This window comes from Anabrus simplex, chromosome 10 (genome assembly GCF_040414725.1).
Source record: "Anabrus simplex isolate iqAnaSimp1 chromosome 10, ASM4041472v1, whole genome shotgun sequence".
In the NCBI taxonomy this organism is placed as follows: domain Eukaryota; kingdom Metazoa; phylum Arthropoda; class Insecta; order Orthoptera; family Tettigoniidae; genus Anabrus; species Anabrus simplex.
In genome coordinates, this window is record NC_090274.1 from 41961127 (window position 1) to 41988825 (window position 27699).

Consider the following 27699-nt stretch of genomic DNA (forward strand, 5'->3'; position numbering starts at 1 on the left):
TGCCTCCTTCAATAATATTACAAGGCGAATCCAAAGAACTTTAACTCTAATTGGCCATTGAAAATCATTTGCAACATATTTTGTGTACATTGCATTCTATTTTACATGTAACAAGCTTTAACAGCTTCATTTTAAATAACAATTCCGATCAGATAGCGAATATTTAAGATTAACTTAAATATTATACTTAAGAGGTCCGCCTATTCAATACATATATAATTTATTATTTAGTACATGTTTCGTCCCCTAAGAGACATCATCAGCTGTAATAAACTACAATAATATATCAGAATATCAAAATTACCAATGAAACTAAAGCCAGTCGCTCTCTTATCTTTTAAGCCCATCATATCCATGATTTTCTGCTTTTTCGAAGATAAGGATGTCTATAATTGTCGCCAATCTCGTTTATCATGACAATGGATTGCATGCTGAGAGAGGCAACGAATAGAAAGCATGGCATTCAATGGGAATCAAATAACCGATTGGAAGAACTGGATTATGCGGATCATCTCTGTCTTCTTGCAGAATGTTTTCCGGACATGGAAATCAAACTGAATGACTTAAAAAAATGCAAGCTAAAGAAGTAGGCTTAAAGATTAATAACAAAAAGACTAAAGAAATGCGCATAAAACCATCGTAACAGTTCTAGCTTGACTCTAGATGAGGTAGATGGGCGAGCTGGACAGACGAGCACATGCTGAGCTTGAGGCCGAGAGAGCGCCCTTATGAATCTCCTGTAAACAACAAGCACGCACAATAACGCATAATCAAAGGAAAATAATTTCTCACCTTGTCACAGAAGATGTTGAAAATGTCCTTCACCTGCACGTACAGATTTCTGGCTTCATCCAAGGAAATTTTCATTCATACGCATTAGTTTCATCTACGGAGATAGCCTCAATTTCTCTCGTGATATTTTGTTTGAACTCATCTGCAGTGTGAGGGTGTGTTGCACTAACCTTAATTTTCAATTTTTTTTCCATAAATAAAAAAAAAAACCGCAAACCGTAAGATCTGGGGATCTTGCGGGCCACAATGTTTTACTAATTACTCTGTTGTCAAAAATTTGCTCAATTAAACTTCATGACTCGTTAGCCGTATGCGTGGTTGCCGAGTCTTGCAGGTAACATCCAGACTGGCATTCATTGTTCCTCAACTGTTAAAAAATGGTACGAGAATGTCATTCCTATATCTCTGCCCAGTGATTGTGGTTTTGAAAACTATTATATTGTCTGCAGTTACTGCCGCCAACACTCGTATTTTCACACTGTAGTTGTACTCATCCGCCTCTGTGGTGTAGTGGTTAGCGTGATTAGCTGCCACCCCCGGAGGTCCGGGTTCGATTCCCGGCTCTGCCACGAAAATTTGAAAAGTGGTACGAGGGCTGGAACGGGGTCCACTCAGCCTCGGGAGGTCAACTGAGTAGAGGTGGGTTCGATTCCCACCTCAGCCATCCTCGAAGTGGTTTTCCGTGGTAAGGCCACGGCCGCTTCCTTCCCTCTTCCTTGTCAATCCCTTCCAATCTTCCCATCCCTCCACAAGGCCCCTGTTCAGCATAGCAGGTGAGGCCGCCTGGACGAGGTACTGGTCATTCTCCCCAGTTGTATCCCCCGACCAAGAGTCTGAAGCTCCAGGACACTGCCCTTGAGGCGGTAGAGGTGGGATCCCTCGCTGAGTCCGAGGGAAAAGCCGAACCTGGAGGGTAAACAGATGATGATGATGAGTAATTGTACTCAACGACAGAAATTGAGGCTGTCTCGGTAGATGAACCAGTGTTTCCAACTTATATTTTCAAGTTCCGCTAAATACTACTAAAAATCCGCTTAAATTTTGCCAAGAAATCCGATTTCAAATAATGAGCAATAATAATAATAATAATAATAATAATAATAATAATAATAATAATATAAATAAAGTAAATGTCTGCACTCACCTGATCTGTGAGTTTCACTGGGATTAACCCCCTGCCTGCGAGCCGGCGAGCTAAAACTTGTAGGCGTTTTAGTGCCGGGTGCAAGCTAGGCGAATCCCCTACCTCAAGGGCCACACACAGAAAGAACAGGCCAGTTCATTAAACGGTCTTCCTTCTTAGCATAAATATAAATGCTACTCTCTCACAGTTTCATTATCTGTCGTCATTCGTCAACTAAGAGATAAGTACGCTTTCCCCACGCATTACAAATTTATGATACCATGATCTCATAACATCAAATCCAAATAACATGTTTTCCTCGTGTGACTGCTAGCTCCTGATAACAAATACGGAATAGCTCGGAGACAGACTGGAGTACAAATAAAAATTTAAAAAAAACTTAATATGGATAAAACACTAAATTCCGCTATAATAAATCTAGAATTCCGCCAAAAAATCCGCTGTCCGCTAAATGATGTATTTCTCCGCCGACAGTCTTCTAATTCCGCCAAATTTAGCGGAAAATCCGCCAAGTTGGCAACCCTGTGAACGAATGCGTATGAATGAAAATTTCTTTAGCCAGAAATGTGTAATGCAGGTGGAAGACATTTTCAACATCATCTGTGACAAGGTGAGAAATTATTTCACATTGATTATGCGCTTGTTATTTACATGCGATTCATACGGGCGCTCTCCCGGCTTGAAAGCTCGGCGAGTTGCCATGTGCTCATTCTGACCAGTTCGCCCATCTACCCGTTGGCCGGTCCCACTTTGAGTGCAAGACCCTGTAGAATGGGTAGAGGAATTTTGCTACTTAGGAAGCATCGTAAGCCAGGATGGAGGTCCTTTTAGAGATGTGGTGAGTCATATAAATCAAGCCAAATACAGTAGAGACAATACACGACACTTACGGATTTCGCCTTGCTAAAATGGGAGACAATTCGACGGTGGCGCTCCTAGTGACTTGACCTGAACAAATCGCGCTAAATTCAAATATTAATGGAAATGTATATACGGAAATCGATAAATAAATTACGTCTAGAAAGACAGTGGTATTGAGATATTAACTTCGAAGTTGCTAAAGCAATTCTGGATAAATGAATGAAGAATTATTTAAAAGGTTATTATTCAAAGACTGAAATTAGACATATAAACAAGGTGTGAAATGGACTGCTGTGAAATGGCTTGATCTTTCATTTATGCATTACTTTTTTAGCTTTAGCATACCTGCCTGAAATCTTACGGTTGGATTTGTCTTTTTTCCTCATTTAAAAACAATGTATCATCACATTAAGACATTTGTCAATAAAAATATCGGCACATTCCTTACACATATGATGCAATGAATTAACATTTAATAGCTGGACAATTTTCCTCTTAACATGAAGCCTACTAACAGAAAGAAAATCTATAAAATCCCGGCTTTAATCTGAGAAGAGGGATAAAAGAAAGAAAAGTTTGAAAATGTTGTCGATAGTGAAGCTTTGAGGAATATTTACGTACAATTAGAGTAGAAATGTAACATACCCTTGGCTGTATAGTCGAGGAGTTTTAAAGTCGCTGGCCTGGAAATGATCTGAACAGATCTTATAATTCTTATACAAGCGTAACGTCCCTTCTTTCTTGTACACTTTATCCAAATCGCTTCTGTGACATTTCAAAACCCACACATCACACCTACAACAACACATCGGTATTGAAGGTTAACTGCTGCACTATACAATAAAATATGCATATTATATTTTAAGCCCGTTAAAACATGGGTCGAGCAGGTCAGAAGATTATGAAGTACTATAAAAATCTCTGTCACTGGAAGAATATATATGCAAACAATATTACTTACATGTTCTTGTCACGAGGGAACCTGAAGAACGACTGCGCATTTTTCTCTACTTCGTAATTACTGCAGCCAAACACAGCACATACCTTTCCCCTCATGTTGAGAGGAGATATCAAGGAATGACACACGCTACTATTTAATTATGTCAACTCACTGAAAACGCATAAATAACACCAAAAACTTCACACAAAAATACACGTGCTCTTATGACAGAATCAGTACCGTTCAGGTCTATCCGCTAGAGTGAGCTCCAATAGCTGTCCCTCGATATCTCGCTCAGTGTCGTGTATTGTCTCTACTGTATTTGATCAAGCCAAAGGAGCTTTTGCACAGTTACGACGAACATGGAGGTCCCCTCACCTTCGCACAAAAACGAAGCTAAGGATATTCAACTCAAATCTTAAATCTGTGTTACTGTATGGAAGTGAGACCTGGAAAGTGACCAATGATCAGTGCCGGATTAAGGTGTTTGGGGGCCCTAGGCTATTTAAGAATGTGGGGCCCCTTCTTCGTAACATCACGTAAGACTAGCATACTGAAGTCGTTATAGAACTACTTCCACTTAAATTGATGAATAGGGAAGTGTTGAAATAGACTACAATTTTTCTCTATTTTTCATGTTAATATTTCATAATGTCAAAACATATTGTACATTTGTCTCATCATCACTATCAAATCGACATACAAAAGAGAACTTACGTTTTTTTGCCACCACTAGAATATTTTCTATCCATTTTACAAGAACATTACAGTTGTAACTTACGAATGGTTCAATAATCAGAGGTGAACTGGAAGTTCTCTTCCTGATGCAAAGATATACTAGTATAGCATGCGCATTCCACCGTGCTTCCCCTGTCCCCTCCCGTTCACTTCCTAGACCTCTTCCCCGTTCCCCCTCAACCCGTACTCGCAAGCTGCCAGATTTAAATTTTCGTCAACAATAACCTTTACAATATTTACAGTGCGTAAGTAGCGAGGATTCATGTCTCCGGACGGCAATTGATTCCAACAGTTAAGTAATACTAACGCGGACAGCTGATAAGAAGGAAGGAAGGAAGGAAGGAAGGAAGGAAGGAAGGAAGGAAGGAAGGAAGAGTGCGTGTTCGATAATTTGCGAGTGTAAATATTCATATACATGCACGCAAGTGGAGCAGCAAGTCCTTTTATACAATTTTAGGTTCGGCCACCTTTAATCCGGCCCTGCCAAAGATATTACCACAAGGTTACAAACTTTTATAAATCGTTGTCTGAGGTACTTTATGAGAGTATGGAGGCCAAAGACTATCTCAAACAAAGACCTTTGTGAGGCTACAAGTCAAAATCCCATACAGGAACAGATAATGAAAAGAAAATGGAGATGGATTGGACACACCCTGAGAAGACCACAAGAAAGTATCACAAGGCAGGCATTGAGCTGGAATCCACAAGGTGTCGCAGGTAAGGCAGACCGAGGATTACCTGGAAGAGAACCACAGACAGGGAGATTGCTGGAGTGAACAATACAATACAATACAATACAATACAATACAATACAATACAATACAATACAATACAATGCAATGCAATGCAATGCAATGCAATACAATGCAATACAATACAATACAATACAATACAATACAATACAATACAATACAATACAATACAATACAATACAATACAATACAATACAATGGATTTATTTTGTCTAGCAAGATTAAGGCTATTAGGCTCTCTCTTCCATCTAACCAGAAAATACAGTATTTACATGTGCGAAATTATAGTAAATAGACTTACAATTGAAACATCTTGCAACTACTAAACAATACAATATTATTATAAAGAGCAATAACAAAAAATACGGGGAAAAGGAAAATGAAGATGATGATTTACACAGTTATGACATGATTAACTAATTTATATTAACCTTAATAATAACAGTGTGATTATATAAAGTCTATATTTTGAGGAAGGCTAAATCTACAATCTATCCATAACATACGAATAACAATTTAGGACTTCATCTATTACTTAGTATGTTGATGATGATGATGATGATGATGATGATGCTTGTTGTTTAAAGGGGCCTAACATCTAAGGTCATCGGCCCTTACTTAGTAAGGAGGGATGTGAAAGCATTGGCGGCAGATAGAACAAGCTGGAGAAATTTCGTCGAGGCCCTATGTTCCACCTCTAATTAAAGGAAATACATCACGTATGCTTTTCGTGTAGCGCAGAAAATTTCTTTTTCTTTTTTCATTTTCGCTTTGGAAAGTTTGCGTTTGTCCGCAAGAAGTAAATCATTTATTTGCATATGAAATATTCATGCTACGCTCATAAACATATATTTTTTAAAACTACAAGAAATTTCCTATTAAATGAAAAAAAAAAAGAGGAGAATTTTTGAAAGATATGGTTTACTGTATATGGCTAACTTAAAGTGCTTTGGGATTTGTATGTGCAGTGAAATGTATGAATATCGCTAGCGTTACAGGGACTGTTCAGAAAGAGTATTAGAGAATGGTAAAATAAATAAAAAAATGAGTTGGACTTTAAAAAAAGACCAACGAAGAAACAGAAATACAAATCGACCGTCGAGCTGTGTGACAGTCGTTTAGTAGGCCTATGCGTGTACTGAGTTGAGTCGCATGTCCATGCTGCGTGTGTGTGAACGATCGGTACTGTAAGTGATCTGGGTCATTCGGTCATTTCACCGAAGATAACAACACCCCCCAAAAATATCGATTGAACGATGGGTTAGTTCTTCTGAATATGGGTTCCAATTCATGGATGTGCGTTTGTTTATTTTCATTTTTTCTCGCTACTGAATACTAAATGATCGTTACGGTGGGTAAACGGTTCGAGTATGGTGGTCGAAAAAAATATGTTGACCATCAGAATGTTGGCTGGCAGGAGAGGTGGAGGTATAGAATCTCTAATCACTAGATTGCGTGCCAAAGGCCTGGATTCAGTTCCAAACCTCTATGCGGTCTTCATATGGAGTGAGGGCATATGACGCTGTTGAATGTGATTCGTCCGTCGGATGGAGACGTTAAGCCTTGAGCAGAGTCCTTGACGCGACAAGAGTAGCCTCTGTGCCCGCACCGGGTATCACTCTCTCTCTCTCTCCCTACTGTCATATATCACGTCATTTCATTTCATTTCATTAACTCCTCTCATGAGGTTGACGTCAGGAAGGGCATACGGTCGTAAAATTCATCTCTCTTCATATCCGACCCTGGAGAGAAACGGGACAATGGTTGGACACGCACATGAGGATTCGCTTGCAGTAACAGGATGGTGAATTTTCGTCATAGCGATATTACAGGAAATTAATACCTGTTTGGTTCTTCAGTCTTTCAAAACTAAGTTTGCGGGGGATGGGAAGATGGGAAGGGATAGGCAAGGAAGAGGGAAGTAAACGGCCGTGGCTTTAAGTCAGGTACCATCCCGGCATTTACCTGGAAGAGAAGTGGGAAACCACGGAATCGAACCCACCTCTACTCGGTTGACCTCCCGAGGCTGAGTAGACCCCGTTCCAGCCCTCGTATCACTGTTCAAATTTCGTGGCAGAGCCGGGAATCGAACCCATGCCTAGGGGGTTGCAGCTAATCACGGTAACCACTACACCAAAGAGTCGGACATTTTATTATTATTATTATTATTATTATTATTATTATTATTATTATTATTATTATTATTATTAGTTTGAGAGCCCCGACTCCGTACAAGGAAACATGATTAGGGGTAGATATACATTAATTGTCCATGAGAATTTAAAAAAAAAGTTAGATTCTTCCGTTCCCCTGGTTTAAACATGAATTCTCTAAGCTATAAACTAGGTCGTTGAATTTATGAAGGCTTACGCAGTACAAGAAAAAAAAAATCATTATGTTTACATCATTGTTACCATAGAGGTAGAACTCGATCAACGAAGATAATATTAGCGCGCGAAAACAGTTCCGTCGATAGCAGCTGCCCAGTGGGTCACGTGAACGTGCGGACAGACAGGGTGTTGAGCAGTCAGGCGGGTTGTGCTGGGTAGTTGAGTGTGTCGCAAGCTTGTGGGAGGTTCGGGAACTAGACCTAGAAGGCGCGAGTGTTCTGTTTCACATTCCATACTATAAGCCGGCAATCACCTCCAGTTAAAGAAGGTAAATACACACAAAAACATTTTCTATTCTGCTTTACACCACGGTAATTTAACGCAGTTTCGTTATGGAACAGGAAATGCTCCGAAACGAGTAGGAAATTATATTAATTATTTAATTAATAGTAGCTTCATTATATTGTGTGTTGTCTTGAAGTTCAGTAAAGGTGTTTTCCGGAGAAGTCGGCAATAGAAAGCACGAGGCACATGGTTATAGGCAGTGACAGATTTCATTCTATAAAGTTGTACCTCCTTGCTTTTTTGTTTTACCTGGAAGTAATTTGACGGTCAAATTAGCCAGCACTTGGGAAGGAAATAAATTATAATGACACTAATCAGTAGCGACTCGTCTAAATTGTTATGTAGTGGTTGAAGTTTGATGGTTATATGCCACAAAATAATACAGCTGCGTATCCAGAAGGTAAAAATAGGGACTTCCCAGGAATTTCAAGAAAAATACAGGTCTATTGAAAAATAACCTGATATTAAGTCTATTTCCTTTGCTTGAGTCTTTGATTAAAATCGTAGTAAATATTTTTAATTTTTGTGAATATTCTAGTCCGCCTCCGTGGTGTAGGGGTTAGTGTGATTAGCTGCCACCCTCGGAGGCCCGGGTTCGATTCCCGGCTCTGCCACGAAATTTGAAAAATGGTGTGAAGGCTGGAACGGCGTCCACTCAGACTCGAGAGGTCAAATGAGTAGAGGTGGGTTCGATTCCCACCTCAGTGGTTTCCCACTTCTCCTCCAGGCAAATGCCGGGATGGGACCTCACTTAAGCCCACGGCCGCTTGCTATCCTCCCCCTTGTCTATCCCTTCCAATCTTCCTATTACCCCCCACAAGGCCCCTGTTCACCATAGAAGGTGAGGCCGCCTGGGCGAGGTACTGCTCATTCTCCCCACTTGTATCCCCGACGCAGAGTCTGAAGCTCCAGGGCACTGTTCTTGAGGCGGTAGAGGTGGGATCCCTCGCTGAGTCCGAGGGGAAAACCAACCCTGGAGGGTAAACATAAGCAACACATCATATAGAGCAATAATTGACGAGTTCCCTGCAATTAAACCTTAACATCGGAAACATGAAGTAAGAGTTGTTGAGGGTTGAAAGTTTTCAGATATAAAAATACGTTATACAGAGTCAGGGGCGTAGCCAGGGGGAGATGGAGTTAGTGGTGATTAGAACACCCATGAAATTTTTATAAAAAGAAAATAAACAGGAACTGATAAATAAATAAATAAATAAATAAATAAATAAATAAATAAATAAATAAATAAATAAACATTCAGAGACATATTGTAGAACCAACAGATCAGTAATTCACTTATATCGGTGCCCTTGTAATGACAAGTCATGCCTGCACCTTCATCATTTTGGAACTACAAACCCACCCCCACCCTCTCACCCTCTACATCGGCTGATCCTTGCTACGCTATTGTACAGAGTTATGTTGTAACTATCAAATGAGTAACAAACTGACAAAGAAGATGATTAGACAAGTTAATTGTTGTTTGCTTTAATCATGTCTAAAAGAGACTCATGAATTAGGACGGGAGTTAAGGTAGGGGGGGGGGTGTTGTTAAGGGGTTCTTTTATAGATACTGTACGTTTAGAATCTTTATTTTACCGGGCGAGTTGGCCGTGCGGTTAGGAGCGCGCAGCTGTGAGGTTGCATCCGAGAGATAGTGGGTTCGAACCCTACTGTCGGCAACCCTGAAGAAGGCTTTCCGTGGTTTCCCATTTTCACACCAGGCAAATTCTGGGGCTGTACCTAATTAAGGCCACGGCTGCTTCCTTCCCATTCCTAGGCCTTTCCAATCCCATCGTCGCCATAAGACCTGTCTGTGTCGGTGTGACGTAGAGCAAATAGCAAAAGTAGAATCTTTATTTTAGACCTTATGCACATAGAAATTTACTAAAACAAATTTAACTTTAATGAAAATAGTTTTTTATTTTTTATTTTATACAAGTTGCTTTACGTCGCACCGATACAGATAGGGCTTATGGCGACGATGGGATAGGAAAGGCCTAGGAATGGGAAGGAAGCAGCCGTGGCCTTAAGGTACAGCCCCAGCATTTGCCTGGTGTGAAAATGGGAAACCACGGAAAACCATCTTCAGGGCTGACGACAGTGGGGTTCGAACCCACTATCTCTCGAATACTGGATACTGGCCGCACTTAAGAGACTGCAGCTGTGGAGCTCGGTGAAAATAGTTCTTATACTTAATTTAATAATAAATAGTGTTATTGTTTTTACGTGTCACTAACGACTTTTTGGCGGTTTTCGGAGACGCCGAGATGCCGGAATTTAGTCCCGCAGGAGTTCTTTTAAGTGCCCGTAAATCTACCTACACGAGGCTGACGTATTTGAGCACCTTCAAACACTACCGAACTGAGCCAGGATGGGACCTGCCAAGTTGGGCTCAGAAGGCCAGCTCCTCAACAGTCTGAGTCACTCAGCCTGGCAATATATATATTTAATTTGATGTTAAATGGAAATGAAATAAGATGGTTCCACGATAAATTTGTTTATTTATCTTTTAGCGTATCACCCTTTTATAAGTGGTGGGGGTGTCCGAGGACATGTTCGCCTCGCCAATTCTGCAGCTGCTTTTCCCAGTACACCACTCGGAGTTGAACAGCAAGTACCACTGTTTGATGATGTGGGTGTAGGTGTAATTGTGCGGGCTAGGAATGGGAAGGAAATAGCCCTACCGAGCTCGATAGCTGCAGTCGCTTAAGTGCGGCCAGTATCCAGTATTCGGGAGATAGTGGGTTCGAACCCCACTGTCGGCAGCCCTGAAGATGGTTTTCCGTCGTTTCCCATTTTCACACCAGGCAAATGCTGGGGCTGCACCTTAATTAAGGCCACGGCTGCTTCCTTCCCACTCCGAGCCTATTCCTGTCCTATCGTCGCCATAAGACCTATCTGTGTCGGAGCGACTTAAAGCAACTTGTAAGAAGAAGAAGAAATAGCCCTGGCCTTGAGAAAGATACCATCCCGGCATTTGCGTGGAGTTGAAATGCGAAACCACAGAAAACCATTCGAACCCATCTGTCTTCGGAGTACAGAGCTAGCAGCCATAACCGACCGTACCGACGTTCTGAGCAGACCTGTTCGATATAATTCAAATACTTTTAAAATGCAATTTTGCTTAATATTCAAAATAAATTAAATCAATAAATTAATGATAATTCATAAATTAATTAATATAAATTAAATAAAATGGACAGTTAGATGGAACTGTAGTAAGCAGTCTAATCTATCCTGACGATCTGGCCTTAATGGCAGATTGTGCCGAAAGCTTGCAGTCTAATATCCTGGAACTTGAATATAGGTGCAATGAGTTAAATCCACAGCCTGTTTCCAGTTATTCGACCGGGTCAGGAATGGAATGAATGAATCCCCCATCTAGCGGCGAGGATAGGAATTGTGCCGGCTGCCGAAGACTGTCGCACTCCTCTGGGGCAATGATTAATGAATGACATATGAAATGATACTGGAGAGTGTTGCTGGAATGAAATATGGCAGGGAAAACCGGAGTACCCGAAGAAAAACCTGCCCCGCCTCCGCTTTGCCCAGCACAAATCTCACGTGGAGTGACCGGGATTTGAACCACGGAACCCAGCGGTGAGAGGCTGGCGCGCTGCCACCTGAGCCACGGAGGCTCAGGTGCAATGAGTATGGTAAATTAGCCTTTCGAAGTAGGTAGGTAGGTAGGTAGGTAGGTAGGTAGGTAGGTAGGTAAGAAATCCAGGAGAACTGAATGTCAGGTTGGGAATACAAAGCTGGAACAGGTAGAAAATTTCAAGTACCGGTATTTAGGATGTGTGTTCACCTAGGATGGTAATATAGTAAGTGAGATTGAATCAAGGTGCAGTAAAGCTAATGTAGTGAGCTCGCAGTTGCTATCAACAGTATTCTGTAAGAAGGAAGTCAGCTCCCAGACGAAACTATCTTTACATCGGTCTCTTTTCAGACCAACTTTGCTTTACCGGGGGTGAAAGCTGGCTGGACTCAGGATATCTTATTCATAAGTTAGAAGTAGCAGACATGAAAGTAGCGAGAATGATTGCTGGTACAAACAGGTGGGAACAATGGCAGGAGGGCACTCTGAATGAGGAAATAAAGGATAAGTTTGGAATGAACTCTATGGAAGAAGCTGTACGCATAAACCAGTTTCGGTGGTGGGTCCTGTGAGGCGAATGGAGGATGATAGGTTACCTAAGAGAATCATGGACTTTGTTATGGAGGGTAAGAAGAGTGGAGGATGACCAAGACCGCAAAACAATAGGGAATTGTGGCGGCGAATAGTTAATCCACATAGCCTTGCAGACTGATCGCAGAAAGATATAAGTCTATAATGAAGATGCGTGTATGTAAAAGAAATTTTAAAAAAATTGTTCCAAGCTGCTTCAGAAAACATTTTTCAAACACGTTGAGATAAATAAAATAGTTCCAATTTGTTTCAGATAATATTTTACGAGTATGAAATTTAATTTAATATTTAAAAGAATTTAAGTGGTTCTAGGCTGCTGTCCTCTCGCTAGGCACTGCCTGCCGGCTGCATGCAATAAGCCCCTAAATGATGTGCAACTATATTTGTCCGTTCCGTGCTAGTAGATTATTTATTTTATTTTTACAATTCGCACCGACATAGATAGGTCTTACGGCGACGGTGAGATAGGAAAGGGCTAGGAGTGGGAAGAAAGCGGCCGTGTCCTTAATTAAGGAACAACCCGTGCATTTTCCTGGTGTGAAAATGGGAAACTACGGAATATCATCTTCAGGGCTGCCGACGGTGGGGTTCGAACCCACTATTTCCCGGATGCAAGCTCACAGCCGCGTGCCCTTGACCGCACGGCCAACTCGCCCGGTGTGTCCTTAATTAAGGAACAGCCAGAGCATTTTCCTGGTGTGAAAATGGGAAACTACGGAAAACCATGGCTGCCGAGAGTGGGATTCGAACCCCGTATCTTCCGAATGCAAGCTCACAGCTGTGCGACACTAACCGCACGGCCAAATCATTCCCTCCCTTGTAATTTTGTACTCGTATAGTAGAGGATAAGATGACAATATTGACATAGGATGTGGAAAATTCCCTAACCATGGTTACGGGTCACTTGCGGCGAACTCATAAATTATTGCTTGCTAGACTCTACTTTTGTAACTCACGACAAATTCTTAACATGCACTTAAGTTATTTAACTTACTTTATTTTACAATAAGGCCCAAGGTGGACTTGGCAGTTAGGCACAGAATAACGGACATATTTTTACCGTGCTGGTCTGAATGGCTCGTGGCCTTCTCAGCCCAGGTTAGCGGGTTCGATCCCGGTTCATTCCGTTGGTATTTCAAGGTGCTGAAATATGCCAGGCTCGCGTTGTTAGAATTACGGGCATATAGAAGCACTACGGGATAAAGTTCCAGCACCTCCATGGCTCTGGACACCGTAAATATATATTAGTGGGACGTAAATCCAATATACTGTTTGTCCAATCCTTGTCCCGTTTCTCTACGGGGTCGTCTATGTGATGAGATGAATCTGTCGTGTCAGGGTTTTATGACCGGATGCCCTTCCTGACGTCAACCTCATCAGAGGAGTTCATAAGATGAAGTGAATACGTGATACCAGGTGTATGCATTCGTTTTTGCCGGTTTTTATGGTAAAGAAAACACAATTTTCAACGGAAGTTCATGTTTTGTTTATTCAACTTCCTCGAAATTGCTGGAGTGCTGCTCTGCGAACGCGTGCCCCATTGATGAGAAGAGGTGAAAGATGGTGCCAGGTCGGGAGAGTACGGCGGGTGCAGAAGGATGTCCTATCCAAGAGGTTTCACGGTGTCTTCCACTGGTTTTGCTGCGTGAGACGGGGCACTGCCATGTAACAAAGTTACTTTGCCATGTCTTTTGGCCCATTCCGGTCGTATTTCGATCAATGCCTGATTTCGACGGGCTTCAAGAGTTCATAATACACAATACCGCTCTGGTCCCACCAGGCACAAAGCATGGTCTTAAATTGTCGAAACCATATCTCACATGTTCTAATCGACGGAGCGTGTTCACCATATGTTTCCACCAGCAAACGATGACTTTCCACAGCCTTCTTTCGTTTTGTTTCGGGGTTATCTGTGGAACGCAGAGAGGTGAAAGAAGGTGTGGGCTTAAATGGGTCTAACTACGATATCAAAAATTAATTTAAAACTTTAAATAAAGGTTATATTTCTTTTAGAATCTGAAACTTAACAAACGATATTTTCAGGTACTGGTAATCAGGTACAAAATAGCAATCGAGATACAAAATAGAAAACCTAAGGATAGGTAATTTACAAGTCTTGAGCTTCAAGCTCCAATTTTACCATTCGCAAATATTGCGTTAGTCAGATAAGGAGAGATATCTCCCAATACGCAGTGTTCACGAGCACTTGGCTCCAACAGTAACAATTTACGGCCTTCAAAAGGCACCCCTCAATATTACAGTAAACTTAGAAAAGAGCTTACATGCTCTCCAACATTAACCGATTTCTTACAGCCCGCTTGAGATAACATTACACAAAACCTTACAATATCTGGCCTCTCTCGGCATAATTTACAATTTCTTTTACACAGGGGTATCTATTACCCAACCTACTGGGCCTTCGTGGAGAAAGAACAGGTTAAATTAATGGCCCGAACACAAACTGAATGGAGGCGTACACTAGCGCTCCTAGAAAATTAAGTATAAAATCCTAATTGGGCTCTCGGCCCGATGATACAGGGGCTAATCCCAAGCTACTGAGGTGACTCGAATGAAGGTTAATTTAATGCATTACAGGAAAGAAAAACAGTTACAAAATCGTAGTCACCTCAAACCAAGTTGAAGGGGAACTCGAGAGGGTAACAGACTTTCTATCCCTGATTTACAGTTAAAGACATTATGAAATTTTACATTAGCCGAAAAAAATTACATTTTAGAAAAGGTTGGTTACATAGTTAGAAATTCGAACCTTCCCCTCGGATAAGTTTGCGGAGACAGCTAGAAAGATAGAATATTGGTGGCCATTACCTGGGCTGTTGTTCTGCCTGCCGAAGAATGAGGCGCCCCGCCTCCTGTCTTAACACACACACACTCAGAAATACGGCGATCAAAAGACAAGGTAGCCAGAAAAACCTCAGCTTATATACCCGAGGGGATTGTTCGAGAGGATTCTGGACTAAATCCGGACCCACCCTCTCATTTTTATTGGCCAAATCAAAATTTACACCCAAAAATCAACAAGAAGCCTGTGATAGGCTGAAAAATAATTACAGACAAAATTGATTGGCCAGACACCAAAGCTGGCGGGAAGAGAAGGAAGTGTTGCAACCCTTGAAATATATATATAAAATAACATTAATTTAGTTGAGAAAGTATAACACAAAATTTCCTTCAATAGCAAATTATTCGACTTTGCACCAGAGTGCGTGACCTCAATTTTGTAGAGACATCTATGGAAAAAGGTTCAAACGTCTTGATGTACACCAAAACAAAACAAAACAAAATAAATCCAATCAGTTTAGGAAACTTAGGAATGATAAACTTCTCAGTTATTCAGTAGTGACATCTTCTGATTAATGTCCCAACTTCACGCAGTAGCTGTTTCACATTTTGTTTGCTAGATAGAGTTCTTTTAAGGCGCTTCTTTTGAATGTGCGGAGTTGAGGTGTACCTCCCGGTACACTTTTGATAAATAAGAAAAGCAATGCGTGCCGCAAATGTTCTTTTTCAGGCACAAATGTCGACATGATCACTGAACGATACAATACAGACGCTAGTGTGTGTTGGTAGGTTAATGTCAGACGAACAAACTGACGTATGTGTCAAATTCATACGCTGCGTACTGTTCGCTGGCGCCATCTCTTAGTGAAACCGGAAAAGACTTATGCATACACGTCGAATATGACAGTAGGAAGGGAGAGGGTAAAACCCGATGCCAGCACATAGCCTACTCCTGTCGAATAGCATCAAGGGGTCTGTTCAAGGCTTAACGTCTCCATCCGACGGACGAATCATCATGAGCAATGTCATACTCCCTCACTCCATATGAGAACTGCGGAGAGGTTTGGAATTTAATCCAGGCTCTTGGCACGCAGTCTAGTAATTAGGCATTGTAACCACCACCTGTCCTACCCTGTCAGCCAACATTCTGACGGTGAAACTTTTTCGACCTACGAGACTCGAACCGGCTGACCACGGGTCAGACTAGAATACAAACTCAAGGCCTTAACGATCATGGCCACTAGGCGGGCTCACGTAAATCCAATATGCTGTCTTTTTTTTCAATTGGCTTTACGTTGCACCGACACGGATAGGTCTTATGGCGACGATGGGATAGGAAAGGGCTAGGAGTGGGAAGGAAGTGATCATGGCCTTAATTAAGGTACAGTCCTAACATTTGCTTAGTGTGAAAATGGGAAACCACGGAAAACCATCGACAGGGCTGCTGACAGTGGGGTTCGAACCCACTATCTCTCGGGTGCAAGCTTACAGCTGCACGCCTCTAGCCATACGGCCAACTCGCTCGGTTTTTGTCGGAAATCACCAAGAACAAATTGTGTTATTTCTCCAATTCATAATTGGGTTGGGCCACGAAATGGGCTAGAAATTCAGAGCGATAACGAACGTTTTGCGTTGATAGTTTCGAGGAAGAACATTTTCCCAGTAACACGCTGCCGAATTAAGGCACTCCGTAGCCCGCCCGAACTTCTGATCATGTAGAGGCATTTCCTGCCGCTCGTGAGGGCTGTTGGTGTTCTAGACACAAGAAAGCTGAAAGAAGAAATAACTCTCTCACTACAATCCCTCAATGTCCCTCCATCTGACAATTTGCTAAATCCACGCCTAGAAATAACAATGCCAGGAAAGTGAGAAGAGTACTGAGAGAAAGGGCATTCAGTGACAGGAGTAACTTGCAGCAGAAAGGAAGAGGTGTTTGTTTGTACAATGAATATACTCCTGTCAACTCCTGGATTCGAGACCATCAAGGCTTATCATGTAGTGAATGGCGTGAAGCAATTAAGATGACAGCAAACATTTCAGCAGTTAGATCGGTACCAGGAAGATCTCAGAACGATTCCCTTTGTAGGCGCTGCCTTATGGCTGGTTTACACGTGGACAGTGTTTAGTACAGTAGTAAGTGGTAAGTTACTACTTAACTCACGTAGGCTTGTTTAAACGTAAGACAGCGTTTAGTACAGTGGTACATGGCAGTTTGTCACTCAAGCCACGTGAATCAGTCGTTCGTCTGTCGTCAACTAGATCGGAGATAAGATGGACGGCCATCAACAACGTGTTAGATAACATTTTAGAGGAAGTTGAGGATGAGGTGACCAAAGTTAGGAGAAAAAGAGAATGATAGAGAAAATGGATTACCAGAAGGAATAATCTCGGGGCAAGTACAATTCTCTTTCAACAATTAGCCGAGGAGGATCGACAGGAATATATGTTATCCTTGCGAATGTCACAAGTAACATTTAATGAGTTACTGCATAAAGTTGAACCAATTATACAAAAGACAGATACCATCATGCGTAGTGCATTATCAGCAAAGCTGAAACTGCATATCGTGCTGTACATGCTCGCGACGGGAAATAATGTCCGAAGCCTTCATCATTTCTTCAGTTTCCAAAGCCAGTATATCTTTAATGATTCCGGAAGTATATGAAGCTATATATATATATATATATATATATATATATATATATATATATATATATATATACTGCTCTGAAAGATTTCATACAGGTAAGGAAAAATACAAACACATATTGGTTACAATATTACATATAAGAAATTGTTTAGCAAAACGACTATTATCAAAGGTTTATTGCTTTTAAATTTCAGTGAATACACATCAAAAACCTATCACAATAATTAGTATTGTTTCAATTCTGCAGTGACTTAAAAGCTTAAAAGCTTCTGTCCATCTAGCCATTGTTGTCGGCAATTAGAATGAACGATCAAAAGAAAAGAGGAACTCACAACGATGATCAGCTCCGTAGCTTTACCCACAACTTATGGACTTGACTAAATTGCGCCTGTTCGCACGTGGTAAGTTGCAAGTACAGTGCTCCCTCACTACTCCGATGGGTGCGCGCGCAGCTGGTGAGAAGTCTACTTGAAAGGAAAAATAGACTGGATTCTATTCCACTTGACTAAATTGTTACTTAATCGTTTACTTACCACTTACCACTAAAGTCACAGTTCACACGCTGCAAGTCACTAAAAATTAAGTTAAAAATTTAGTTACCACTAAATTACTGTCCGCGTGTAAACAGGCCATTAAGGATATTGAAACTCTTGCACATGTTTTGAGATCTTGTCCTCATGGTGAACTTTTAAGGAATACGCGTCATCATAACATCCGCTCGTTAATTGCGGCAACGCTAAAAGACCATGGTTTCCAGGTATTTGAAGAAGTTCATGGCTTAGCGGACAACGGAAGCCACAGAAGGATTGATATCATTGCTTTCAAGAATAAGACGAGAGGTTACATCATCGACCCCACAATTCGCTTTGAAAGCCATAAGTCGCAGCCCTCAGATGTTAACCTAGAGAAAAGGAATATTTACTTACCAACAATTCCTTACTACAGGGAGAAATACCAGATAGAGGAAATCGACATAGTAGGTCTAATGATTGGAGCAAGGGGAACGATTCCCGCTTTTGCCGCTAATTTCTGGAAAAAGATGTCTCTGCCAGTTACGGGAGATTGCCATCATAGCCTTAAGGGGTTCACTGATAATTCTAAGAAATCACTGTTACAATTAGGTTACCTTCAACATTTCTCAAGTACAGTATATCTATTTCTCTTCTAAAAATAAATGTAAAAGTATACTTAGTCGCAAGGCAGCCTCTGCATGAGAGGAAGTATTTCATAAAATAAAATAAAATATCTGGACAGATAAAACAGCCATGTTAGTCCCAGATTTTTACATAGATATATTTTTGGAAATTAGCGACATCAATACCACGACACTATTGTAACCATAGCAACCAGTTCGTCTATGTACACTAATGCCCGGTTGCTGAAATGTCCATCAAATCAGTCCTTAATGGCAGATCAGCCGATTACCAATCAACTTTAATTTCAGAGACCGTTGCAGAAAACCTAAACCCCGATCACCTTTCTCCAATTTACTGACTGAAGATCCGAGAAGGAAATAAATCTGGCAACAGCGCAATTAGTGACCACTGCTGCAGTAGCGATGATTAGGGCAGTTGCCCCCCCCCCCCACACACATACTTTTGTAGAACATATTACATTTTTATTCGCATTAAAAAAAGCAATATATACCAGCACTGTTGTCTTATCAGCTAATTCTTTATTTTCTTCAATTACTAACAAAATTATTAGCGGACATACGCACAAAATGTCGTTAGTCGCGGCTAACTAATTTGTGTAGCGCCACAACAGGTAGTAGAGACTTTGCACGTGCTCTAAGGGTATCAGGGTTGGTTTGTTTGTTTATTTATTTATTTATTTATTTATTTATTTATTTATTTATTTATTTATTTATTTACAAGGTCATGAACACTGAGGTATGATTCACCCGCTTGACGCACGCATTTGTCAGTCTAGCAGTCTCTTTACTGTCTGTTAGTTTCTTAGCGTGTAGCCAAAAACTAAATAATTCTAATTGTATAATCGCGCCGTACTTCGATTTAATTGTAATAAATGCGTAATATTGTTCTTTTGGTGAAAGTTTTATTGTGTAGTATTGGGTCAAAATCTTAAGAAACTATTATTACCGCACTTAAATTGGTAAGCTCTCAACTTTTGCGTCTCTGTCGGAATTCGCTCAGAGAGTATAAAAAAACTTACCATTTTGTAGCTTGTTTCTTCAGTTTTGATGTATATAAACTATAACCTCCCTCCCCCACTCCCGTCCACTATGCCCCACAAGACCGGGTACTGTTTTTTGTCTGTATATTTTTTGCCTCCCCCCCCCCCACACACACTTTCAATCATCAATCGCCGCTCCTGCGACTGCTGTGTTGATTCGTTAAGGATGGTGTCTATTTTTTCCTCTTTTGTGTCTAGCAAAAACATTAAAGTGGCAGTGAATCAGGGAACAGCTGTCCGACACGTTGGCTGAACGGTCAGCGTACTGGCCTTCGGTTCAGATGGTCCCGGGTTCGATTCTCGCCCGGGTCGCGGATTTTAACCTTAATTGGTTAATTCCAATGGCGCGGGGGCTGGGTGTATGTGTTGTCTTCATCATCATTTCCTCCTCATCACGACGCGCAGGTCGCCTACGGACGTCAAATAGAAAGACCTGCACCTGGCGAGCCGAATCCGTTCTGGGATATCCCGGCACTAAAAGCCATACGACATTTCATTTCAGGGAACAGCTGTCCTTATCGTGTTTGAGGAAGGTGACAAAAGAGCGGATTTTGAGGCTTTCGTTTGATTTAATTAATTTTCGACAATATGACTGATAATCCCCACTAAGAAAGTGAGTGGGCCAAATTTTTCGTTGAATGATAGAGCCCTCTTACTTAATATGGATGAGGGATACTTGAATATAATAATAAAAAAAAAAATAGCGGATGCTGTGTGGGCAAAATTACAAAAGAGTAAACAAGCATGCTGCGGATAGGTTTAAGTTTTGTCACGTTGGCGTATTAATTCTAAGAAGTCTGGGTTTACATGGATATTAATATCCCAGAGATAAGTATTTATGTCAAGATTGTATTGATATAAATAAAGTCGTTCCATGTTCAAGTTTGGGGTTATATGTGAGAATAACGACTACGGAAAAGAAAATAGTACGTCACTCAAATCCCACTGACTGCAAGCACCGATTGGAGAATCAGTGCTTGATCAGCATCAATTTTCTGGTCAAATCTGATGGGAGACCGATCGTCGATCAAACACTGATTGGTGTTTCTGCAACTCACATGGGATGATAGCCAATCAAACCCACACTGACTGCCAATTAAACTCCAGTCAAACTTTGATTGTTTTTGTTTTCTGCAACCGGGCATAAGTCATTAGCGTCGTCTTCTCACTATGCGTTTTCTTCATGTAACTAAGAGCTTGAGGAAATCTCGTGTCAAGTGAACCACGCTCTGCTACTGAGTCCAGAATGAAAATCCTTAACTGGCCGTTAAACGAACACAGGGCCTTGAAATAAGACAGAAAGTCTCTCTCTACACCACAGGGCTGGATAATAATAATAATAACAATAATAATAATAATAATAATCTCCGTAGAAAAGGCAGAACTTATTACAAACATCAAGAATGCTCCAACATTTTTGGCAACAGATATTGGTCCAGTGGAAAGAGTTACGAAATTCAAATATCTGGGAGAAATAATTCAAGAAAATAGTTTAGACAATCTGCAGTAGAAGAAAGGGTACACAAGATGGAAAGAGCATATGGTATCGCAAATAATTTTTATAACAAAAAGTATCTATCTAAAAATCTTTAAACCGGGCGAGTTGGCCGTGCGGTTAGGAGCGCACAGCTGTGAGCTTGCATCCGGGAGATAGTGGGTTCGAATCCCACTGTTGGCAGCCCTGAAGATGGTTTTCTGTGGTTTCCCATTTTCACACCAGGCAAGTGCTGGGGCTGTACCTTAATTAAGGCCACGGCCGCTTCCTTCCCTTTCCCAGGCCTATCGTATCCCATCGTCGCCATAAGACCTATCTGTGTCGGTGCGACGTAAAGCAAAATAGCAAAAAAAGTCTTTCAACAAGGCACTACACTACGGTGCTGAAACGGAATTCCTATATGCAAGTCAATGTCTGGTACTAAACTATAGATTAGATAAACTTGAGGTACTAGAAAGGAGAATCATGAAAAAATCTTAGACCTTGTGAAAACAACAGAAGTATGGAAGTTAAGATCTAATGTTGAAATATACAGGAACATAGAAAACGTAACAGAAACCATAAGACAAAGGAGATAGCAATTTTTTGTACATATTTACAGAATGAATGATTCCAGATTAACAAAAAGGATTTTCAAATACTTTTGGGACAAAAAAGGCAGCAATTAGTTGGATTCAAGAAGTAAGGAAAGATTTAGAAAGAGAAGAAGAAGATTTTTAGAAAGAGGGTAGTAGGCTAAGTTTGGAAGGATTTCAAGGAAGATTGAACAAGAAACCTGGTGCGAAGTGGCCCGAGGACAGAAAGAAACAGCATAGTGAAAGGATGAAAAAATATTGGAAGGAACGGAAGAGAAAACAACAAAGTAGCAGGCCTCATCGAATAATAATAATAATAATAATAATAATAATAATAATAATAATAATATACAGTACGATGCCTACAATGTCTTTTGTTTTCTCACAATTCATGAGCTGATGGAATTCATGGATACTCTTTTTTTCTTTCGATGTATTGGAACACTTTTTACCTCCCCTGTGGGTGAAGACGGAGGATGAATTATCTGTACCCTCTGCATTTCGTAAGAGTCTACTAAGAGAGGACAACCAAAGAAACTGTTTTCACTGTCTCGTCCTCTAAGCCCGAAAATATATCCATGATTGTATGCTTTTCCGTGTAGTGGAGAAAATATAGCGCGATTTTGAAGTTTTCAGTTACTTTTCCAACATCCTGTAGAAACCGTGTGGATACCTACAATAACCATTATAAGTGTAGGTTCAGTTGTTTCTGAGAAAAAGTCTGCCTTCAAGGAAGATAAGTGAGCAGTGCTGAGTGGCTCAGGCGGTTGAGGCGCTGGCCTTCTGACCCCAAACTGGGAGGTTTGAACCTGTGTTAGTCCTGTGACATTTGAAAGTGCTCAAATACACAGTTCAAAAAAATAAGGGGGGCATGTTTTTGAACGTATACCATGCTCCACAAAACAATACTTGACACCCAGGTACTGTATATTAACAACTAAACTTTTATTCTTTACCGTTGAAGTATACAAAAGAAAATCGATGGATTCGCGTTCATTTTCAGAACACAAGCGTAAATGTCCAAATAGGGGCGAAAACAAAGCGTTAACTGTCCTCCAGGGTGCATTTTTATCACGGTTGGAGAGTTTCAGTATGGTGTATATCCTCCACGAGCATATGTCACAGCTTGGCACCTACGTGGCATGCTCCGCACAAGTCGACAGAGGTCACGTTGCGGTATCAGGTCCCATTGTTCATTGAGAGCCTGTTAGAGGTCTTGGAGAGTCTGTGGTGGAACAGGACGCCCAATAATACTTCTGTCAAGCATATGCCACACATGCTCGATGGGATTAAGGTTGGGACTCACTCATCTCGTGAATGTCCGGTTCTCGCAAGACAGCTCTGGTGATGCGCGCTACATGAGCCCTGGCATTGTCGTGCATGAGTACGAATTCAGGGCCAACACAGTATGCAGCAACCAACACATGCTGTAGCAGTATCTGCTCGATGTACCCCGCAGCGGTAAGATTACCACGGACGACGACAAGATCTGTACGGCCATCAATACTGATGCCACCCTACACTATCACAGAACGTTGTCCGAATCGGTCGCCTTCCTGGACAACATTTGGCATGCACTGCTCACCACGGCGTCTCCATACACGTTGACGTCCATCACGCTGTGCCAGGGGAAATCTGGACTCGTCTGTGAACACCACAGGTCTCCGTTGGCGAATTTGCCAGTTGACGTGGGTACGGGCAAACAGAAGGCGAGCTGCGCGATGTTGCTGTGTTAAACGGGGGACTCGAACAAGACGTCTGGGTCGTAAGGACACTTCTCTTAACCTGTTCCTTACTGCCTGGTCAGACACTGTGACTCCAGTGACCCTCGTGAGGTCCTGTTGCAGTTCTCTGGCAGTTTCTGAACGACGCCGCAACGCAATCGATCATCCTGTGGGGTTGTCATGCGTCCACGACCTTGTCAAACCCTCCTTGTGAACTGGCCTGTCTCAATATAGCGATTCCACAAGCGTTCAATAACTGACGGAGAGACATTGAGATACACAACAACACGACGAAAAGTCCATCCTTCCTGGATCAAAGTGACGGCCCTTGCGACTTGAACTTCGTTAAGATATCTCATGGGATGTGCTGGTTTACGTACAACGTGTCCAAATGGCCGCAGTAGTCTGTGACCTCACAACGACACACGAACGCACCGCTATTCACTTTGTTTTCAGGGGTTATCTGACAGTTTAATGCATGGCTACGTCCACAGATGGAGTATAACTTTGATTTGACATACCCTGAGTAACTAAGGTCTCAAGGTATGCTGTACAATCATTGGAACCCCATGTACCAAATTGACTTTGACATACCAGACGTTACAGAACATGTTCCCCTATTTTTTTTTTTTTTTTTTTTTTTTTTTGAACTGTGTACATCAGCCTCGTGATGGTAGATTTTCTGGCCCGTACAAGAACTCCGAAAACCGTAAAAATAGTTAATGGGCTGTAAAGCCAATAACATCGACGGTGCGCGAGCAATATCTCGTATACCACAATGCTCTTCCTATCCATTATTTTTCTTAAGACTGGTCACACCTCCCAGCCACATATGCAGCGTATCAGAACAAGTTTTGTTTTGTTCATTTTCCTATGCCAATATGTAAAGGAACCCCTCTTAATCATTGCAGTATCAGATAACCCTTCACCTACTTTTTATTCTCAGAGTTCTATTTTCGAGGAATTTAGTCACCTGTTCAAGAACCTTTTTGTCTATCCATTAGCCCTCATTTTGTCAGTAACCTTCCATGATCAACCGTTGGATAGGTCAATAGCGATACAGTCCATTTGACCTCCTGAATATAAATTATCTGCTATATCTTGCTGAAATCTGCAAAGTGAACCTCACAGGAATAACATTTTCTAAACCCGAACTGTGTTCTGTTAGACCAATTTCGCAAATGTGTTTAATTTAATCAGAAAGAACGCTTTCCCAAAGCTTACATGCAACACAACGTCAAGCCGATTGGCCTAAATTATCCGCGTTATGTCTTATCACTCTTTGTACACTGGGGCTAAAATTGGAACTCTCCATTCATTTGGTTTGTTCTTTTTCCCCCCTCTCAAAATGCGTGCGTTTGCAGGTTCTTTGCATGATAGCGTGAGTTGTTTGAATGCGTGTGACTCAAGCATATTGCGTGGGAATTGACATGTCTGATCAGTTCTTCTAAAAAATCCACATACCAAATTTTTTAGAAAATGTAACTTCCAATCTTTTATGTCTAATACAGCTTTACCGTGCAGGCTATATTATTAACGAAACTGTGCACAATATGCAAAAAAAAAAAAAAAAAAAAAAAAAAAAAAACCAACAACTATATTACGTTACTCTATTCCTGGTTTTGTTATTGATATACAATTTTCGTTCGGGTTATGAAATCTCTTATTTTGGCAGAACTTGCCATGAAAATCGTGTGTTAGATATCGCGTTACCGGGCGAGTTGGTCGTGCGCGTAGAGGCGCGCGGCTGTGAGCTTGCATCCGGGAGATAGTAGGTTCGAATCCCACTATCGGCAGCCCTGAAGATGGTTTTCCGTGGTTTCCCATTTTCACACCAGGCAAATGCTGGGGCTGTACCTTAATTAAGGCCACGGCCGCTTCCTTCCAACTCCTAGCCCTTTCCCATCCCATCGTCGCCATAAGACCTACCTGTGTCGGTGCGACGTAAAGCCCCTAGCAAAAAAAAAAAAAAGATATCGCGTTATTATTAATATTTAGAAATTTCATGATCCGTATTGAAGTGGGATTACAATATTTAAAAATTAAGAGGGTTCCTCCTATTCAATACAAAGATATTTATTAATGTGAAAGAATCACATATCGTTCAAATGAGGTACTAGTTTCGGCACCAGATATGTGCCATCATCAGCCACAAAGTCAAATCGGGCAAACACAATAAAACCCTAAAATAACTTTATACACACTATAACATCTGCATGGATGAATATGAAATATGACTTTAAAACAACTTTAAAAACACACTATAACATTTGCACAGATGAATATAAAATAAAATATGGTAGATGAAGTTGCATTCCATTTTAAAGTCATCATTTTAACGGATATTTCATATTCATCCATGCAGATGTTATAGTGTGTATAAAGTTGTTTTAGGGTTTTATTGTGTTTGCCCGATTTGACTTTGTGGCTGATGATGGCACATATCTGGTGCCGAAACTAGTACCTCATTTGAACGATATGTGATTCTTTCACATTAATAAATATCTTTGTATTGAATAGGAGGAACCCTCTTAATTTTTAAATATTGTAATCGCGTTATTACTTGTCAAAGCTCGTATTTTGCTTGTTTCCAATCACCCGTCATTATGGCGTCTTTTGAATAAAGGTCGTTCCAGATAGAGCTGCGTTTTTGTATGAGAATTTGTTCTTGTAGGCCTTAGTGTTGGGCAGGTTTATCTGCATTTTGATGTCTTCCCTGAATAAAGTTTCTTTAGTAAGTCATAGGTCAGTCTTGATGTTGCTGTCTTCCCTATGCCAGGATTCGTTTCATATAAAGAGCTCTAACTTTCTCTAGCGTTATCAGGTCGTTAATTATAAGTTTATCCCAGATTTTATGGATCCCATAACTTGCTATTGGTTTGCAATTTACAACATTCAGCAACCACAAAAACTTCCAATAAAATCAGCAATGATACCGTACACACTATAAAAAGGCAGCTGTTGACGAAATTAGATCCTTCTCTGTTATAAATACAAGTAATGTTCCGTGGCTATGACATTGGACACACTAATTGATATAGAGATGAAAGAGAGAAAACATGCCGTTGATTGGATCTTGTTACTATGTGTTCATATCCGATATCTAACAAAGCTTGACTTCAACGCGAGCGGGGTGTCGGGCACAGCTAGATAAAATGGCCATATTTGCTATGTTTTTCTTATAACTTCGAGTCAAGGTACGCATTGGAAAAGCAAAAAGTGTGTTCCAGAAAATGAGTAATGTGTTTAAAAGCCACAATCTAATTTTAGGGACTAAAATCAGACTTCTGCACTGTTCTGTATTTTCTGTTCTTTTATATGGTGTAGAGACATGGACCATAAATAAAAACACAGAGAAGAAGCTGGAGGCCTTTGAAACATGGCTTTATAGGCGGATCCTGAGAATATCTTGGACCCAGAGAATGACAAACCTGGAAGTAATGAGAAGGATGCACACACAACACCTCAATTGATCAAGATAGTGAAATGCCGAAAGCTGCAGTATCTGGGACATATAATGCGCAACACAGATAGATACAACCTACTCCAAAAAATACTCCAGGGGAAAATCAACAGCAACAGAGGTCCTGGAATAAGACGAATATCTTGGCTTGACAATCTTAAAGGCTGGTGCAATATGTCATCAGTTGAACTGTTCCGCGCTGCCACAAACAGGACGAAAATAGCCATCATGATCGCCAACATCCGAAACGGATAGGCACCGAGAGAAGAAGAAGAAGAAGAAGAAGAAGAAGAAGAAGAAGAGGAATAAGAATCTCTTCTATTTTACAGCAGAACAATCTGAGGAGATAACGCTACACTGAGTGTTCATATACTGTTTTTTCCTATTCATTCGAAATGTTCTATCACGCCTTAATGTTACCGGAAGGTACTTGTTAATCCATACATCGTTGCTAATCATAGTGCATTGACCTTTATAATATTTATTTCCCTCCCTCCGTTCTGCAGAATGTTGCGTGACGTGCAGCAATAAAAATCGGTTAATGCTACGTGAATTATGTTCGTCACCACTGTGCGAGTGTAATTTAAGAGGAGACTATAAAATGCCACGGTGTGTTATTGAATGCATATACAAAGAGATCGCAAAGTCGCTCAGATCAAACTAAACGTTGTTATAGCTTGTAGCGCAGTTATCATCTCCCATT

At 41.0% G+C, this 27699-nt stretch overlaps 1 protein-coding gene across 1 annotated transcript in view; it reads left to right on the plus strand.

Annotated features, from left to right (window-relative positions):
- Positions 1 to 7798: 7798 nt before the first annotated feature.
- The window catches only part of LOC136881951 (kinesin-like protein KIF12), a 385645-nt gene continuing 365744 nt past the window's right edge, over positions 7799 to 27699 (plus strand). Inside the window, exon 1 of the mRNA XM_067154417.2 lies at positions 7799 to 7885. The gene's annotated coding sequence lies outside the window, so the exon portion shown is untranslated. The remainder of the gene's footprint in view (positions 7886 to 27699) is intronic.